General features: G+C 38.7%; 1 long non-coding RNA gene across 7 annotated transcripts in view; it reads right to left on the bottom strand.

The window, feature by feature from the left end:
• The window catches only part of LOC140669689 (uncharacterized), a 280,179-nt gene extending 260,634 nt beyond the window's left edge, over positions 1–19,545 (bottom strand). For 2 of the 7 annotated variants that reach the window (XR_012047377.1, XR_012047376.1), the window contains exons 1-2: positions 17,438–19,538; positions 12,665–12,844 (exon numbers count right to left, since the gene is read on the bottom strand). This is a non-coding gene — a long non-coding RNA (uncharacterized lncRNA). Of the gene's footprint in view, positions 1–9,853; positions 10,249–12,664; positions 12,845–17,437 lie in introns of those variants that run through there. The other 5 variants (XR_012047373.1, XR_012047372.1, XR_012047375.1 and 2 more) reach the window with 5 other exon arrangements.
• Between the last annotated feature and the right edge of the window lie 483 nt (positions 19,546–20,028).

Below are 20,028 nucleotides of genomic sequence, written 5' to 3'. Positions count from 1 at the left end.
ATTACTCATCGGGTGGGTAAACATAAACTGAACCGTGCGTGCGATGCACCCAATGTCGACGAGTTACACATGACGGTGTGTACCATCGGTTAAGCTATACGTAAGCTTTATAAACGCGAATATCTACTAATCTGTAGAATTTACTAATTAGCTATTAAACGAGGAATGCAGCTTGCAATTAAAATTCTTATCTCATCAGCCTGTTAGTAATTCATTTCACTTTTACGTTCAAATATTTTCGCTTCCTTTATAAACAGTTATTGGCTAATAACTGGACGCGTATAATCGAAGTTTTTTCCTTCATCAATATTTGCGTGCGGATGTTTTTATTATGAAAATTATGTTATTAAGCTAAAAATAAATAAAAAAGTTTATGCATATACAATCTTACATGTTTACAATATTGTAACATTATTACATTTGCAATATTATTAACCGGATAACACTAAACAATGACGTAAAAAATCCAGATAAAAGTTTATGAAAGCGTGCAGTCGCACAATAGTCATTCGAGTTCAAGGATACAGAACAATGACCACTCATGCCGACAGGCAAAGTATCAATTTCCGCGGGTAAATCCCCGTGTAATCCGTCGACAATGGACATCGAGCATCGACTTGACCGCTCGACCTAAGATTATCTTTGACAGATTTAATATCTAAAAACATCTGATGAAAACGAATTGCCTCACATGGAACGAGCGATAGAATTCTCGCACAAAAATATTTCGACAGAAGACACGTGGCGTCGCGTCGGTTCGTTTCGTTTCGTTTCGTTTCGTCTACTCAATTTTCAATCATCTGGCCTATGTCTTTTTTCTCGATACTCTTTGTTTCGAGATATGTCCCCCACTTGAATCTTATAGTACTCGAGTTTTGATACTCGTAAAGTAGCCAATAGCTCTCATCCACTATCCGGATCTATATTTCTGCTTAGATGGTTCTCTCTCTCTCTCTTCATGCTCGAAAATTTATTATTTACTATATCATCCACCGCTCTCATGGGAAAACCGATAGAGCTATCAATTATATAAATATGTCTCAATGTGTTCTCACTTAATAGATAATAAATATTAGCAAGAGATATTTGCTCCTCTTTAAATCTTTCTGATCGGAAATTACAACCTTATTATATATACATATATTTATAACGATAATAATTATAAATTTTCATAAAAGCCGAAAATTATAGAAAAATTATAGAAAAAAATGCGGCATTGTCTCTATTGTCAGCGTACCTAACCGGCGGAACACTTTGATTTATCGTCTTATTTAACGTTTACGCGCAATCCACACCACGAACGAAGCCAGGCATCCCTCTATCGCTCCGTTAATTGCGGTATCGAACTTCGCAATATCATTCGTCTTCGGCCGAGCGTGACGACACCACCTTCGTATCGGTTGCGACCGCATCGAACGAGTGAAACGGACAGTTAGGTCCAGACGAGGAAATGACCGGGAATGGGGTCGCTTCCACGTCTAATTCGTCCAGGGCGTAAAGGGAGAGCGATGCGTGTAAGAGAAAGGTTGTCGAAGTAAAAGACTGTGTTACGATGGCGTGAGCGAGAGAGTAGGGTGGGAAGGGTGTATGGGGGAAGAGAAGAATATATTATACGTGGCGTCAGCTGTACTTTATAACCCAGCATCAAGCCGACGTCACGGTATGGGTACTCGGTTTATACCACGATACACAGTACATTTACCAACCCTCGGTTCGTTCTTTCTTTCTCCTTTTTCGTCCGATCAGCTTCGCTCCTTTTTTCCCGCTCCGTGCGCTGATTCCTCTCGTTGGCTCCTCCTCGTTTCTGCTTTAACAAGGAAATCGTTTTTGCACAAGCCAACGTAATTATTACGCAACCACGAAACTCACGACGTTAAGATGAAGTCATACGTGTGTACGTGAGCGAGATGTCGATGTCATCTCCAACGGCGCGGCGGTCGGAATTGCACGGGAAACACGCGCAGAGATTGGGCCATGAATGCAAAGCGATAGAGGGAATTCATTATGGCGAGAAAACTGGTTGGTTATACATTGATCAGTTATTCTCTAGAGGCATTGCAGTTGATGTTACAGGTTTAGCACAGGTTAGTGATTGATTCTACATAACTATATTTCAAACAACTCAACTTTGAAATTATGCAATATATTCTATATTTTATTTATTTTCTTTTTACCGTAATAAGAGTACTGTAATGCAATATATAAGAAACATAAAACAGTTAGATCTATCTTGGAAAGACTTTTAAAAATATTCTAACAAATTAAATTTTATTCTTTTTAAAAAGATATCGATGAAGATCATAGATTAGCTACGTGAACGGACTGTCATTATCTCAAGCACGCAGATGAATACGAAAAACGCAAACCAATCGTGAAAGCAAGAAGGCGTCAAATAGACGCCGTTAACATCAAACGAAGATCATGCGCTTATTTAAGTAACATTTAAGTAACTTCCTAATGGATCTCTACTGAAAGTTGAGAACTCGCCAGACACCGACCATGAACAGTGAAAATCTCCTCTTCATTCGCGATCAGACCGTCCGCTCGAAGATAGATATCTACTTTGTTTGAAAAGTCTTGGCTTCGTTTCCATACCAGACGAAATAATCGATAAATTTAAATCAATTCTTTGCGTCACATTCGCGTATCGTAAAATTTAACATTATATCAGATTAGAGAATCAAAACATAATCAAACACACCGCAAACAATATAATTTGATAATATAAACGACAAAAATTCAAATTAACTGCGCGGGTATTTCTCGTGAATGAAATATACTGTGTGTATGTGTGTGTGTGTATGTGTGTGTGTGTGTGTGTGTGTGTGTTGTTGCAATCACGCGGTAAATATTGATATTGCGTAGCTGAGCGAGAGACAGACACGAAATGCAATTCTACATTTCTACGGTGACGGCGTGCAATCTCGAATTAACTATGTCGTTATTTACTGCTATAGCGGTAATCGCGCCTCGTAATATTTCCATACAGCTCCGAGAGCGGCACGTGTCTGTCTACAGCGAAAGACCGTTTCATAGATCGGCAATATATGTGCTCTAGCAAGTCAGCTCGAAGCGCAGACACGACGGTGTGCTACCATTACTAGAGCACGTGTGCACAATTGTATATCCTCAACCGCCGTACACATATACGACACGAATTAAATTACGACAGTCTGTATCACGTAACAATGCGCTCACAGAATTACGCGAGCACCACTGGCACGTCGTCGCTCCGGCATGTTACAGCTGTAATGAGACGGCCGTGATTTCAAGGGAAAGCCAGAAAAGCCAAGTAAGAAATAGATAAAGTATTTCGAATAAGAAATAAATAAAAATAAATGTGTTAATAAGTAAGCGAGATATATCAAATAATTGATAGATGTATAAAACTAAAATTTAAAGGGAGAGATATTTATATACATACATTGAAAATATATTGATTGATAGATCATCAAACTAATTATTTATTTTTCTAGAAATAGAATAATAATAATAAAATAATCAAATAGAATAGAACACCTGATCGTGTTTAAAATCCTATAACAATTACGTCTTATAATTAAAACGATATTACAACACAAAATTTTATGATGATAAACTCTAATCCAGAAATACATTGCGTAATGTGATGTGATGGAAATGGAAAAATGTATTCGATTGTGAAAACTGCGAAAATGTCTATATCGCTTTCCAATAACAGTGACGACTGACGCGCGTCGCGCGAATGAAAAATGTACATTCGCAGCCGGCACGCGAAATCCTTTAATTATACGACCATTAATTCTATATTCGTCGACGTGGTGTATTAGCTTGTTGTTAAAATGTACAGAAAAATGACTACAGTTATTAAACCATTTTGTATCTCGATACAGACCGAACCCGACATTGTTCGCGCAAACAGTTAAATTTTTGACAACTGGTATGCTAAAATTATTACAGAGACAAATTCCCAAGTTAATATTTTTGTCTGTTGTGTATTAAATTGCTCTCAGAATTTCTTTCTTTAATATACCGCTGAAAACCTGCATAAATAAATACATGACAAATTCATTACACGTACGTGTAATAATATATATCTTTGCCTAATAAAAACGTCGACATTATAATTCAATAAAAAATATTTAAAAAAAAATCTTTCTTGTTTGTTTCAAAATTTTCATTGCAAACACGTAATTTCGTGGGTGAGCCAACTAATTAACATTACTGCGAGAAGGCAATACCGAGTGAGTAATAAAAAAGCTATCAATTCCTCGTGTCCCAGAAAAAAACCTTCAATTTGTTTCAAACCTCATCCCCGCGTCCCCCAATAATTTAGTCGTCTGGCTGAGCAGTCGCCTGAAAATCGTCGCGCAATTCTTCACGGCAGCGGCGGCGCGGTGTTAATTTTATTCCCAGGAGAAGTGCTCTCTTGTGCGCAAAGAAAGAGAGAGAGAGAGAGAGAGAGAGACAGCGAGAAAGAGCGCGAAGAGCGTGAATTAGTGTCCAGAGAGGTATGGTACCAACGACGCGCGGCTACCATTACGGCGAGGTAACATACGTAAGGGCTCCACGTACCTACGGCATAGCACGGCACGGTGCGCGATACCGCCGAAGAAACATCTCGATGTGCAAGGACATAATTCATTGCCGGCAGGAAGCTTGTACCTTAATCTCGTCGTAGCCCCGCGTTCGTAGCATGCGTTCGCTCTCGACGAGCTCTCGGGACCCCCGGACCCGAGAATCGCGAAAGGCATACACGGTGTGAAACGTAGTGCAGACGCTGTACGTGCGAACGGGAAGGTTATAAAGGCGGCAACCGATATATGCAACGGGGCACGTACATAACTATCAGCGGAATGTATCATCCCTGCGGACCGCAGACAGAACATGGTATCCCGGCTACGAAGCGATCTCTCGAAATTATTATGTAACTTCACGATATATAAATGTGCGTAGCAAGAATTTGCTAAACAGGCACGTCCGCCGTGTCTGCCCGTATCAAATGTTATACATATTATTTTGACATATAATTCGCATTGATGTAAATGAGAATCTCGCCGACGATGGCATTTCGCTTGTTAGTTTTTCATCTCGGAAATATAAAAAGATTTCCATCGCTATCGCGCCAAGGTAAGAATGTCGAAGATATTTAATTTACATATTTATGGAAATAGTTCGCTATATATTATATAACGTGAAAGCAAAAGAATTATTAAATCTCTCATATAAAAATCAAGAAAAATTATTCAATCTTTGCTACCATGAAAACGTATTACTCATTTAGAGAGAAACTCATTACATACGTATATACATATTCCCGTTTCATTAGACAATATCGTTCATGTTATCAGGTGAACTGCTATCGCTTTTAGCAAGAGATGCTTATGTAAATGGACAGACTTTAGAATTGAAGAAAGAAAATAACGTGCGAGCTGTTACTGATGATAGTCGTGATAAACGATCGCCAATTTCACTCGAGTCTCATGGAGGTCTGCTTATCGAGCGTTCGAACTTTTCGCTGGTATTGTCGATAAAGCTCATTTTTTTCTATGTGACAGTGCGAGGTTCCGGACAAAAGTTTCGACGAGATAGGAGTGGAAATATCGTCTCGGAAGTATCCGCGGCGACTGTGTAGCGTGGACTCGGTTGCGGAAAAGTTAGCGTATAAATATCAATAAACGCCTGCTCGAAGGTTGATTTCTCGCGAGCAGTGCAGGGAAATATATCCTTCTATGGGAAATTTCTCAAATATTCTTTGCACAAGTCTGCAACAATGCTTTTTCGTTTTTTTTTTCCAATATCACGCGAACTTTGGGACAAACTTTATTCGTCGTCACGAAGTGTGATTTCTGTTCCATTTATTTATTCTTCTACTTTCAATGTCGCTCGATTAATTAGATGTATAAAATATTCTAAATAACATTCTGATTAACGCAATAGCTATTTCTCGTCGATTAACATGAAATTTCTAAAGGCACGAAAATTTGGCTGGACGATATAGAGAAGCGTGACGATCATTCAAACCAGTCCTTTGGACCTAGGACGCAACGTCATGAAGATAGTAATTTCGGAACAGCCGGTAGAAATTCACGCCATGCACCACATGCGAGAATATATATTCAAATAATGCAACAACGTGGCACGACTGTAAATTATTCGGCAAACACGCGCAGTGGCTTTTTGTTCCCGACATCTGTATACAACGAAAAAAAAAAATAAATAAAATAAAATAGGAGCGCGCACACCTGGCGAGTACGTAAATCTCGCGCGTCCACTTTCGTACAGCCTCGACGGACCGTCCGCGAAATCCGCTTAATCTGTTTTTAAATCAAAATCGTCCGTATCCACGCATGGAATGCGCTCGCGGCGTGGATGCTGCACTGAAGGCCGTATGTTACAGCTATACGTAAGAGAAGCGAGAAGGTAGGCGAAGCGAGAAATATGAAAGGTAAAACAATTTGAACCAGAAAACAAAGTCGTAATAGAAGAGAGACGTCGACATAGAAACCGGCGTATGTAAATAACTACGACAGCCAGAGAGAAGCTTCGAAGAAGGAAAATAGGATAACAAAAAGAGTTGGGATAAGTAAGGGATACGTTAGAGCCCAACAGACTCCGTACGACGATCGAGGTGCTAGCGTGCCCATTCTCGAATCAAGATAATGCGATACAAGAAATGGTTGCTAGGTAACATGAAGTCGATAAAGAGAGAAGGAACATTCGAGTTTTATAAAAAGTACATGGTTCCGGGGTTAATTCATCGTCTGCTTCGAGACGTGTTTACTGCGCAATTTAAAAAGACTCATCCCTGGACGTTCTTGCTCTCGCGCTGAAGATATCGAAATTTTACTGAACAGCAAAAATGAAAGACACAATAGAGTTATCAAAATTTTATTTGTGTTTGTTTACATATATCGCGATGTGTGTCCAATACAATCAATAATGACATGCATTCGTAAAAGAAATACAATGACTGATATTTAATATATAATTTAATTCATCTACATTCGATTGGAAATTTCGCTTTACATCTCCATTCCAAGAATTTTAAACTATTTTTGTCTATTTTATTATGTAAACGTAATAATCCGTTTGTCATTAGAATGCATTTTGATACACTTTGTCCGCCCATTATCGTAAATTCGCAGGTTATACTTTATTAAAGCGATAATAAGCACAATGATAATTTAAACTTGGTGAATACTTAACAAAACAATTTCACGGTATCCGGGCGAGCCTAAAATATCATTGCAGCGCAAACACGTCGCGTTCAATGCGCTGTCCATCGGCAAAATACCATCGAACGGTCCTGGTCGAAAGAGCTATAAAACGCGCACCGTTGAATCGCAAACGGTTCAACCATCGCCTCTCATCCGTACTCGTACGTGGTCGAGCACTCGTCACCACATTTTTCCGTCTCAAACGTCCTCATCGAGATCGCGGCCGAACGCATCGAAGAGTTGTGGCCTGACGTTCGAAATTGAAAACTATTTCAATCGAGCGAACGCCAACCTGGTCACGCGAGCAAAAGCGATCGATCGATTCAACATTTCGTGTAAATTAAAAATTGAATTAAAACTAAGCTCTTAGACATTAGTCAAAATCGCCGCCACCGATTTAATTCGATTGATGATTATATGCTTTACGTCATGGTGATATATTTAAATAATAAATTGCGTTTAAATAGTCGAACTCCTAGCTCTAGATTAATCATGAATGATCGTTAAATCGTGATAGATGAAAGATAAGTGAGAGATACGAGAAATAAAAAATAGACAAAAGATGGATGAAAGATGGACGAGAGGCAAAGAGAACGATTAAGCAAATATCTGATTTTCCTTTTCTTTTGATTATACCAACCATGAATGCGCTGTATGGTGCACCTTGTTTTATTTGACCGATTCGTCTTTTATTTGAGAGGAGGAAGGTATGTCGGGAGTACACGCCGTCTATTAACAGGCTACCGCAGTTCGCATCGAAAGTGCAGAAATGTGGTTCGAATCGATCGAAGTGTATGGATAGTATATAACACACACAGCACAAGCGGATCATGAATACTCGATGGTAGGTGGCTTTTTGCTTGAAAATCGTTGTTAGACGAGAGAAAGACAAAAAGAGAGATAGAGAGAGAGAGAGAGACAGAAAGACAGAAAGAGAAAATGAAAAATTACGTATGTGAGTTATCGAATGAATAATGACATCGCATGGTTACATATTTTTAAAAATCATAAAATATTTATACGATAATCTAAATAGATTTAATTAAACAAGAACTGTAATGTATTAATGAATCATAAATGTAATTTGACAACAACATATATCTATATAAGCGAAAATAGTAAAAACTATATATGTTTTTTTTTAAATAAAAAAATATGTGTATATACGAATGTTATACAATATTATAAAAAAACAACAGTATGAAGCAATATAAAATCTGTATATCTGTATGTTTACAAAAAGAAAACAAACTACAATAAATGACAGAAAGGAGGAAAAATAATCTATTTTGCGCAAACGAGATTTATATTTCAAAAATTCAATATCTCTTGGGATAAATTTTGAATACAGACGACACGTTCCATAATACAGCGCAGAAAATCACACCATCAGTTAAGGTGCAATTTTCAATCATCGACCGCCGTTATACGAGCGACACGTGGTGCATGCACTTGTCGGTGAACTCTTGGCCGAATACGGCAAAAGCCATAGACACGACGCGACGCGACGCGACAGCGACGTGTCGCAGAAGGTGATGGAGAAATGAAGTCGATCTTTTTCCGATTTACGACGAATAAAACTGCACCCGATGTGTTTCGATAAAGATACGTACACTTTTTCTGCGCGCGTGTACATACATACCCATGGGATATATCACACGCGTATCCGCAATGGTACATCTTTACAGTTCGTCTACACGAATAACGCGTGCGGATGGTAGAAGTCGAGAGTCAATTTCCACGAACGAAGACGTCGGAGAAGTGCCCGGATTTTTCGCCGAGAACATCTTCCATCACGATCTCCTGTTATCTTCGCAATCGCGTCCGAAAATAGCAGAGTTTTCATGAAAAATTTCCACTGAATCTCAACCGATCATGACCACCCTGACCCTCCCCTCCTCTCTTTCTCTCTCGGCGTGTATTTTCGAATTCTTTATGCCTCTTTGTGTGTATTTTAAGTGCTATTAATTGCTAAAGTATATCTTCTCGAGGTTGATTACCACGAATCTGAATTTGTCATGCGGAAATGAGGATACTCTCTTCGAACGATTTGCTCTCGATTTCGTGATTCCTCCGCTATTATCGATCTTCATGCCTGCACATTCTTATCGAGCCACCGGTATTCACGAAAATACAACGTAAACGCGGCCATAGAAACTACGTCGTGTACTGAAGTTTATTGGAAAACTAGATCAAAGGAGGAACGTGCGTAACATAATTATGTCAGAGACAATATCTTGTCAGAGACAATATCTTACGTACAAAAGCGTAATTGCAAATATATATTTAAAACATTCTGGGATATCACATAACTTGCACAAAACAAGAAAACGGAAAAAACATTATGAATAAAATATAAGTTACAACTTTTTATAACATCAGTGGCATTAAATAACTCAATATTTTCTCTTTTGAAACCGATGATGAGAGTTAATAAATAATAGACGTTAAGACGGAAAACATACTGTCGCATCTTCCAACAATAGACGTATGAACAAATCATAAGAGACATTTGCATCGGTAAACACACGTGTACGTATAAGCGATAAAACCCACGACAATGCTCGACATTCGATCTCGCGTCGGCGACGAATTGGTTTTTGCCCGTTAACCGAATTCGTTCTCTTGCCCCCCCCCCTCTCCTCCTCACCGCCTTTCCTCTTCCGCTGCATTAGTCAACCGCCACCCGGCGAAATTCGAGTATAGATCGATCTTCCCTTGTCGACGTCGAGACGTGTTTAATGCTTGTAAAATTCCGTCACGCGTTCGGCACTTCTGACACGTTTACTACGCCCATATTGATAGACGGATGTGCACGCGTGTGCGCCATGCGCTTCGCAAAACTTGATGCACTTGACCTTCGTCGCGAAACGTGGCCGGATAAATCGATTTCGGCGCTTCGACTTGACTCACCCGGTGTACATTTATAATGCTCGACCTCACAGAATCGCCCGTGGCGATGCACGTATACCCCGAAGCTGTAGGGGCGTGAACGCATGCTGGACGTTTCTCATTGGCCTTTCAATTTCGCTTCGCTTTCTCCCTCATCCTGCCAAAAACGAAAAACAAACGGACAGAAGAGAATGAAAATATGCATGCACGTAAGCGGGCGTGTAGTATCCTGATTCTGGATAAGAAACGCAGTATACTCCCTATATAATAATTAATTACATTTTTAAATTACTATATATTAATTATATAGATTTTATGAAATTTTGATAATTGGCAGAAGCTTAAAAAGTATATAGAGATTTAAAAATTTCTTTTGAATATCTTTAACAGAATAATAGCAGCTTATTTTGATTTCGGGAAACAAATGATTATCTCAAAGAGAAAGAGAGAGAGAGAGAGAGAGAGAGAAAACAGTAAAAATATTAACCCTAACGTTTCTTATTTAGATGACTTTGTGTTATTAGAAAATCATGTTATTCGATACAATTAACTTTACACTCGAATAGTCTCTTTTTCAGATATACTGAATTTGAACGTATTCTCTCTGAATAAAAAATATGTACTTTATATTTCTCAATTGTTTCTAAAATTCACTTTGTGAAATAAAATACATGTGTTTATCCCCTTTTTGAGTTAATATTATCGGCAAAATAATATATTGTCACCGACACAGTGTTACTAGCTAATATAAGAATTATTAAAAGACATTATAAGAGGACATTAAATATGTAAAAGAAAATTTCCATTATTAATCTGTTATGGTAAAAGTTTAAATATAAAGATGCGCTTTTCAGCATCAAAAAGTATTCTTGAATGATGTAATAACTTTCATAATAATAATAAATATAAAAAGTAAGAGAACAGTTATATATAACATAAATTATGCAAGATCATCTAATATTCAAATAGAATATTTTATTTTCTCTAATAACCATTCTCGTCGTAAGCCATTTAAAAAAAAAAAAAAAAACCTTTCTATATGACAGAATAGCCAATATTTTCTTATTTATTTGTCATTGTATCTAGTGAAACAGAATGTTAGAAATAGTGCTACACAAGAATGAAAATAGCTGCAATACGATAACAATAAACGGGTTACATTGATCGGATATACATATATAGCGATTACTATAGCCATGAATATAAAAAAAGATGCAACTGAAGTTGTCGACCTGTATAAAGTAACTTTGACTTCGATAAAATTTATAAACGTGTAAGAACGATATAATATCATTAAAACACATAATATTCTATATCATTAAATTAATTATTCTATATTAAGCACGGATTAAAAATACTTATATCATATTTATTTATTTTTTGCATGCTAAGTGAATGTAATACGCATTGAATTAGAACCGAGAACGCGAATGAAGAATCATCAAAGAACAAACTGCAAGAAGGTTGTGCAATACAACCGTGTAAACCATGAAACTTGATCTTCGTGCATAAGATAGGCGTTAGTACCCGTAGAATGTTTCAACGTGGAAACGCGGTCGTCTTCCATCCAGAACAAGGACATTCACGGTAATATCTCGGATAAGATTAAACGGAGCTTGCATTCTTTGAGGATAACGTTTTCAGAACAAAAATACGTTCTCACTAACGAAACGCAACGGTCGTGATAAACGTAACTGCGCGCATGATATTTTCGTGCACTCGGACCGTGAAATCGCGATACGTACGTAGGTACCAGCCCGTTTACTCGAAAATTCTCTAATTATCGTACGTCCCTAGTTTTAGTGTCATTTTCACAAAACGCCTATGCATATTCATAATCTCCGTGATAACGTAGCGCCCTCGATTAACGCGCGAAAAAATGATATTTTTGATATAGGAGAAAAATCTCCGAGGAAAGAGGGAAATTGGCGAACGCGAAAAACCGCCGAGATTTGTTGGAAAACACCGCGCAAATTGGGGAATGCGCGCATTCAAAATGCAAATAGTAGGGAATTTGCACGATGGACTCCGATCGGCAGTCAATACGTCCGAAAAAGCACCATTACCGATTTCCACGGTATTAGCAGGTTCTCTTTCATTGTTTATGTCAACTACAATTACGCAGCGTAACGGTCATCGCAGAGAAGCTCATATTTCGTGACGTATATCATATATCGTTATTTACTCATACATATCGTTTCGTAGCAACGTTATGATATTATCTGACAATGCCGAGTAACTTTTAGCCCTCGTGGCATGCTATAACGCCGTTGCGATTCCCGCTTGTATATATTTAAAGAGAGTCTTACTGCTCCCTCTTTTCTCCCCCATTTCTTAGATGGAACAAAGAAAGGCCCCGTGCCCCGATATCCGTTCACCAAAGCTGGATATCTACAGACTTGCTCGTAAAGTAACATGGTCAGCGGCGTTTCTAAAGCGTCCGAGTTGGAGACGGCGCGCAACACGGATTCGCGAAAACGTCCGGTGTGATAAAAGATAATTATACGGAAGATAGAAGGTGTGACGAGAGAAATGAAGGAAAAACAAAACAAAAATACAACACTGTAACTTACATTGGATTGGTGGAGTTCCAATAGATGTCCGGCAGGCGGGAACAGGTGGCCTCCCTAGGGAAGGCCTCCATCACGGCCAACAAAAGGAGAAAGAGGATGAACCACGGCATGATGTCGAGCTGAATCTTGAGGCCGTTTGCGTACCGCTTCCAGGAGAAAAATGTGTGTTCTGTCGGTCACCTACGTCACATCACAAGACAGATTATGGTTAACGAATGTATGACATTTTCCGACATTTTCGATGTAATTTGTGAAATAAAAATAAATTATTATTCATATTCATGCGTTATACATGAATATTGTCAATAATATTTCAGAGTTTCATGTAAACTACCTTTCATTTAACTATTACGCAACATGATATATCTACTTTAAGCTAGCTACGACAAGATCGATAGTCACATTTCTGTTTTTAATAAACAGTCCTATGATATCAAAAAGAGCTTGTTTTGTGGCAAAAAGTGGCGTCCTTTCAATTTTGCCTCCGAAATAAATAAAATATTTTGCTTTATTTAAATAAAGACATCAATTATACGTATAACTAGAATCCTGGAATTCAAACTAATTAAAGATTCGGAAAGGACTTTTATTTCTCGATTATCCGGCAAGAATATTGGAGATTCTGGTGTCAGTAATAAAATAAAAAGTAAAAGCTGGTAAATTTGTACAATCGTAACGAAAAATCCTGGTCTTAATTTCTACGCTCGTTCGTTTTAGAAGAATGTTAACTTCCAACTTAATAATGCGTTTTACAGGATAGCTAGACAAAAGCAAGACTTTATCCGCATTGCTTCTAGCTTTCTTATTGTTAGATTTTCTATCGCACGCGGTCTGATATTTTAAAACCATACATCATCGCATAATATTCCAGCTGCTCGAATAGCGTATCCTTCTCGATGGTTGAAGACGATAAAAATATCATTACGACAGTCTTTCATACGTAAGAACAGTCTTTCGTATATACAATATTTTTGAAAAACCAACTAGATTATAAAATGAATAGAAAATAAGTATAAAAAAAGAAAGAGAGATCAAAAGTACATGAGGCTCTATCTTTCATATACGTATATTGTATTATCAAACTTATAATTACGTATAATCTTATGTAGATTGAGATAATACAGTATAACGTGACACAGTAAAGTTGCATATAAAATAATAAATAAATAAATAAATGAATAATAAATAAATATAATATTCAGCATAAACATAACATACAAAAATAAAAAATAATTGACTCTTTACGTTTATTTGCTGATATTCACTGATTGTTTGTGCTCATTCGCTTCATCTGGATTCCAGTTTATGGGAATACATGCAGATGTCGAAAAACGTAACAAATACATATGTAAACGTCACTTGAAGTAAAAGGTAAAAGAAGGACATGTGTACGAAGCAAATCGATTGATATGAAAAATGATGGATCATAGGATTATCTAATGCATTCCGCGCATTCTTTGATTTATGAAAGAAGAATTTCAATAGATTTATCGACTATAAACATGCTGAAACGAAAACAGCGAAAATATGGTGAGGAAAAAAGGAAAGAAAAGTCGTAAAAGACGAAAAGACAGCGGTAAAATTTCGATGTAAAAATAGTCTACGAGATAGGCTGAAATGGTCGATAAACCGTATATAAAAGGAAAATAAAATCACTAACTAGCCGCATAACAGTGCCAGTAAACGATAATATGAGTGTTCGAATACAGTTATTGCAGGCTGATCACACTTCTGACCTAACCACGACAATCCGTGGTAAAACAGCAGTCAACTCTGTCACCACGCGTGGCCTTTGATTCTTTTTTACATTAACCGCGCTCAATTTAATCCCCGTTTACCTGCTCTTCCGGCCAATATCCTCGGAATAAAAAATATCAGTGAAGCGCGAGATCGCTACCCATAAGCAGAGCAATTCGAGGAAACTGAATATCAATCAATTTCACGAAAAATAAATCTCTTCTACTAACATCAAAATATCAATATGGTAACAAGTTTTTTTTTAATAGCATTCGTTTTCAAATAATACTAATAATTTTGAGATTGCATATTTTGAAGGAAAAAATTTCGTAATATCCTGAAAATATATTTGTTCTCTACATGTTATTTTACTATTATATATATATATATATATATATATATATATATATATATATATATAATTTTATTATATACTTTATTATATATATCAAACAATTCGAATTAAATAATTCAATTTTTATATGCATCTTTGTTGTACTATATCAATAGGCTCTGTTAAAGCGTACAATCAAAGGTGTAACAATAATTTAAGAAAGTATGCAAAATAGTAATTTCGTCTCTGTTCCTTCCTTCATATTCACAAGTGACTTAAAGAATAAATTCTATACTCTTCCAAGGAGAGACGAGAACTGTGCAGCGCGAGTCAGTGTACTTTGTCCTTCGCTGCATAGCAAACGGCCCCCCATGGAGCCAATCTTGTTTCATACAGAGTCACCTGCTTTCAGGGCCGTAGCTCGACGCGCGATCTCGGAAGCAACGCGAAACGTGTTCACGCGAGAGACACGCGTTTATGAGACGAGGTGGAAGAGAACGAGAGTGATATGTGCGGCGCGCGACGTATCTGAGAGGTGGCAGCCGGAATAAAGCATAAAACAGTGTATCCGTTGAAGAAGGGGGCCATTAAAGGGCCCACCGAGCTGTTGGATAGCCCTCGCTCTCTGTCCTGTCAGCAACGAAGCAGGTTGATCCTCTCGTCTCCTCTTCCCTTCTACCCTCCCTTCTACCACTAACCCAGACGCATTCTCCCTTCCCGCATATCACCTTCTTTCCGTTCTCACCGTTTTGCTTCTACTCGTGCCCTTCCTATTTTCCCTTCGACGGCGCATCGTACTCGCCACTAAGCAACGTGCTCGACGAGTTTCGACTTCGCTTTCAATTTGCTGCACCGCTTGGCAAAACCGTGGATTCCCCGCAGCGACGCGAATTTGTGTTTTAATTGAAACCGAAAGTCATCCGTTAAAGCGCGAGCGACAGGATGGCCGAACGTGATAAATCGTTCGAAACGTTTCCGGACTTCCTCTCATTACGAATAGCGTCTGCGTGTCGTGTGAAAAAAAAAAAAAAAAAAAAAAAGCTGGCGTGCAATCACTCTTCCTTGTGTCTTGTGTATCGACACGAAAAGATTCATGAATAAAAGTCAATCTGGTGTATCGGATTAATTACATCACGCAGAACTCTGTTCGCTCACTGATAAGTTGCCGGATCCCTACGAAATTACATATACTTTCGTCGGAAACCTGTACTCGCAATTAGCTGTCTCAGGCTTTAATTAAGTCGCACTCGTAATTGCACGCGCTCGGCCGGAAAGTCTACCTCTAAGTTCTTCGACTTGATGATAGCCGTAAATAAAGGTGAAAGCCAAAGCTTCATTGAATTGCACATATTAGTATAGTTTTCGAAGTGAAAACTATACTTTATTATGAAAAGTTGAAAAACAATTTTTTAAAATCATAATTAGAAATTAAAAATTAAAACAAAATTATATAAAAGAAAAATAATGCAAATAAATCCACAATATAATTATAAGCACTGGCGCTATATATATTTCATCGTCGTGCATATTTAAAGTGTTGATGTAATAAAAGTGATATTAAAAAAATAAATTCTCTCTAATACCTCTAAACCTAACTGTTTTTACTGCTTTATCACGAAATAAGATGAAGTGCCCTAAGTTATGTAATAACTGTAAACTGTGCAAATTTATTACTCCCATAATAGGTGCCAGATTATCCCGCAAACTACAAAGCTTGTTACGTCCGAAAGTTTCAATCCCGACGTATTTCCGAAAATACAACATAATGAATGGCAATGCGCGATTTGTTATGAATGAAGCCAAGTGTAAACATACGCGGGTACGCTGCGTACACGTGCATGTTACGCCTAACGCATTTCTATATGCACGAGTTGTCATAGTCGCGCGAATAGCATTAAGTCGATATTGAATTTGTATGGTCAGTTTACCAGAATACATTATATATAATTGTCTGTTGTAATAAACAATTTTAGGCCTTTTAAAAATTTTTTAATCTCTTCTATAATCAATCAGGAGGCAAATTCTAATAAAATCGTAGGCGTTGTATCATTGCAATATTTTAAAATTGTATATAACTTTTTCTTGTTGGAGAAAAATGCTAAATCCGAGTGTATATATATATATATATATATATATATATATATATATATATATATATGAATATCAACACGATAAGCTGTTAAAAAATATAACCAAAAATTTTGACAGCATAAAAATAAAGAAAAACTTTTAAAAACAAAACAATTGTTTCATGGCTTAGCGTGAATGGTTCGTCGAATTTTGTGTATACAAGTTACCTTCAACCCACCAAATATCATTCCAACCACAGATGATAGAAGCCAAAGTAATAAAATGCGGGTTGTTACAATACCCATCGGTTACGAAACATGATTATTCAATATTAAAATGCATTAGAAATGCTGAAAATATACATATAATAAAAACTTATTTATTTATCACTTTGACTCAGATTTAACGTCAACAAGAATTTGCATCTAACGATCTAATTCAAAAAATAATAATTTATACTATTATTATTGTTATATTAAAAATCCCAACAGTTATAAATTCACATAAAAATTCTGGAGAAAAAATAAAGAGCTAAAAAATTTATTCTCATTGACAGCTGAAAGGATATTTGGCGCAGCAGGACACCTTATATAATAACTTTATAATTTTACGATATATCACAATATACTCACTTATTTCAAGTGACCGAGGAGACAGCGTCTGCACTTTCGTCACGTGAGTAACGTCCGGGACTTATCCTTCCCGGAACAAACGTATGGAGGCTGCCGGCGCGACGCGACCGCGTAATTCGGAATAAATTGCGAAAAGAATCGGACGAGAGGAAATCGCGCGTTACTCAAGTTCGGAGAAGCGCGATAATTCGCCGGTGTCTCAAGATATTAACGCGTCACCACTTTCGCGCGCGAAACACGTTTCGCTCGCGAGAAAGAAATTAATGCACCGTATATCCCGATATATTTCGAAAAAACGCGATGCAGAATCGATGCACGCACTTCAAAACATATCGTCAAAACGTATCGCGGAAAGAATATAACGCGGTGTTATAATGATGAAATACGTAAACGACGTATATTAGCGATCGTTATTCGCGAGAGCGAGAGTGAAACAGACAGATCGATATCGACGTCACGGGGTTTGTCGTGTCGGAAATCGAAATCGAAATCGAAATCGAAATCGAAATCGAAATCGAAATCGAAATCGAAATCGATGTATATCACGGCAGCCTCTTTATTCACACACTATAACGGAAAGCGTATAATTGCGAAGACGATGCACACAAGCTAATGCTGTCCTTTCTCGATCGAAATTTGTCGTTTGCCCCTCCTTCTCTTCTTATGTCACTCCGAGCCGCGAAAGAAACACTAAACACACACGAGAAATACGTCACGTCGGCAGGGTAGTGCCACGCACTTTCAAGAAAGATCCGCGATGGAATTCACTTCACTTTGCACGCCCAATATACTGCGAATTCAATCGTTACGTATCGTTCACTTTCGCATTCGACCGTCGATAATTCCTGTATCCTTTAATTGTTCGAGAAAACACGCGCTAACGCTGCTCCGTCGCGAAATCCACGCCGGATTAACGATTATCTTTTCTCGCGATTAATCTTTGTCGCGAGAACGCAATGTTCGACTTCCTTCCACACGATCGATGACCAACTACTGCTTCAATATAAATCGATGAGTCGGATGTTAGCCGCGAATTTTACGTTGCTTTTTCAAGCACGGCACAAGCACATCTTGCTATTTTATATTCAATCCCGACCCTACTGCGATAACGCGAGAGCAATAAATCGTCCTTCAGGATTCTCGATACACGAACGATGTACACGCACCGGCGTCGCGAAGAAAACTGAGGTCGCGATAGGTATTTTTTGTCCGAACTCGGCTCGCTCGATGAGTGTCGTGGAAATCGGCCGAATCGAAAATTCATCGAATTCAATAAACGCGAGGAGATAAGCTCATCCGAGTTACATCACTCAACAGCTGAAAGTACGATTACTTTCTTTCGTACCATTCGATTTTCACAGTATCCCATATATTTAGCTGCCGCGAAATAAAATCTTGACACGCACGTACACGAATACTAAACGCACTGAACGTGTATACCAATCGCAAGATTTTTGTCGTAGCTGCTCGAGTTTTTGTTCAACTTTGCGTGCTCCGAATATATATTGACAATATATCAGTACGAAAAATCAATCGTGAATAGACGAAATAACACAGGCCACTTTGTATCACACTACACAGTTTTGTTTTGCTCTCACACCACTGTCTTTCCTTCTCACTCTTCCTCCTGTCAATATGTTTTGACGTCCTGTCTTTCTCTCTCTCTCTCTCTCTCTCTTGCTCCTACCGCTATCAAAAACGCACGAGACTTACACTGCGGTCAATCCGATCGCGACCGAAACTAACCGAACGCGAACCGAGCGGTCCGTTCGACTCGGCCGAACGAGCGAGTGTCGCGACTAGCGAAATTTACAACCCCGCGGAATTTTCTTCAAGCGAATGAATATTCAAGCGATGGTGAATTTTCTCCTATGTAACTTACTTTCCTCGTTCTCACTCGCTATCTTGATCGCGTGCGACGCGCGTGTTTTACTCTCTTATATTTTTCTTCCTTTTTTTTTATTTACGGAAATCGCGTGGGTTCGTTGAATCGCGGTCCCGTTCCGTGGCTGCTCGCTCGTCCGTTGGCGGGCTTCGAATGACGAGCTGCGATCGCTCCCCACGCAATGCTCCGGCTCTCTCACTCCTTCTCCCTCGTGCCTCGCGCGTTCTCTCTCTCGATCGCGCCGGCTCTCGCTCTTCGTTGCGCCCTTCGTCCCATTTCTCTTTCTCTCTCTCTCTCTCCCCTTTCGCGCGCGCGCACGGCTTTGCAAACGGCGTACTCACATCATCTCGCTCTCTTTACTGGATGGACTGCGCGGGAAAGGGAGGAAGGGAGACAGAAAGAGAGAGAGAGAGAGAGAGAGAGAGAGAGAGAAAGAGCGAGAGAGCAATCCGGCGCGTGATAGCCGGCTTGCCGCGATGCCGAGTAGAAAGACAGAGAGCGAAACAACGTGCAACGTGCGCAAGCGCCAAGAATACGTATATACTTACCGGGGTGCTATCTGCGAGGCGGTAAAAGCACCCCCCGCGAGCGTAGACTTCCGCGGAGAGAAGGAAGAAGCGAACGAACCAAGCGTATCTCCTCTCCGCGCCTCCTCCGCACTAACGCACCCCTGCTGCACCCATGCGGCATTAAGGGGTACACGGTG

Source organism: Anoplolepis gracilipes, chromosome 9 (genome assembly GCF_047496725.1).
Source record: "Anoplolepis gracilipes chromosome 9, ASM4749672v1, whole genome shotgun sequence".
Lineage (NCBI taxonomy): Eukaryota > Metazoa > Arthropoda > Insecta > Hymenoptera > Formicidae > Anoplolepis > Anoplolepis gracilipes.
Note: the sequence above shows the minus strand (reverse complement) of the source record. Positions and strands in the feature narration are given on the sequence as shown.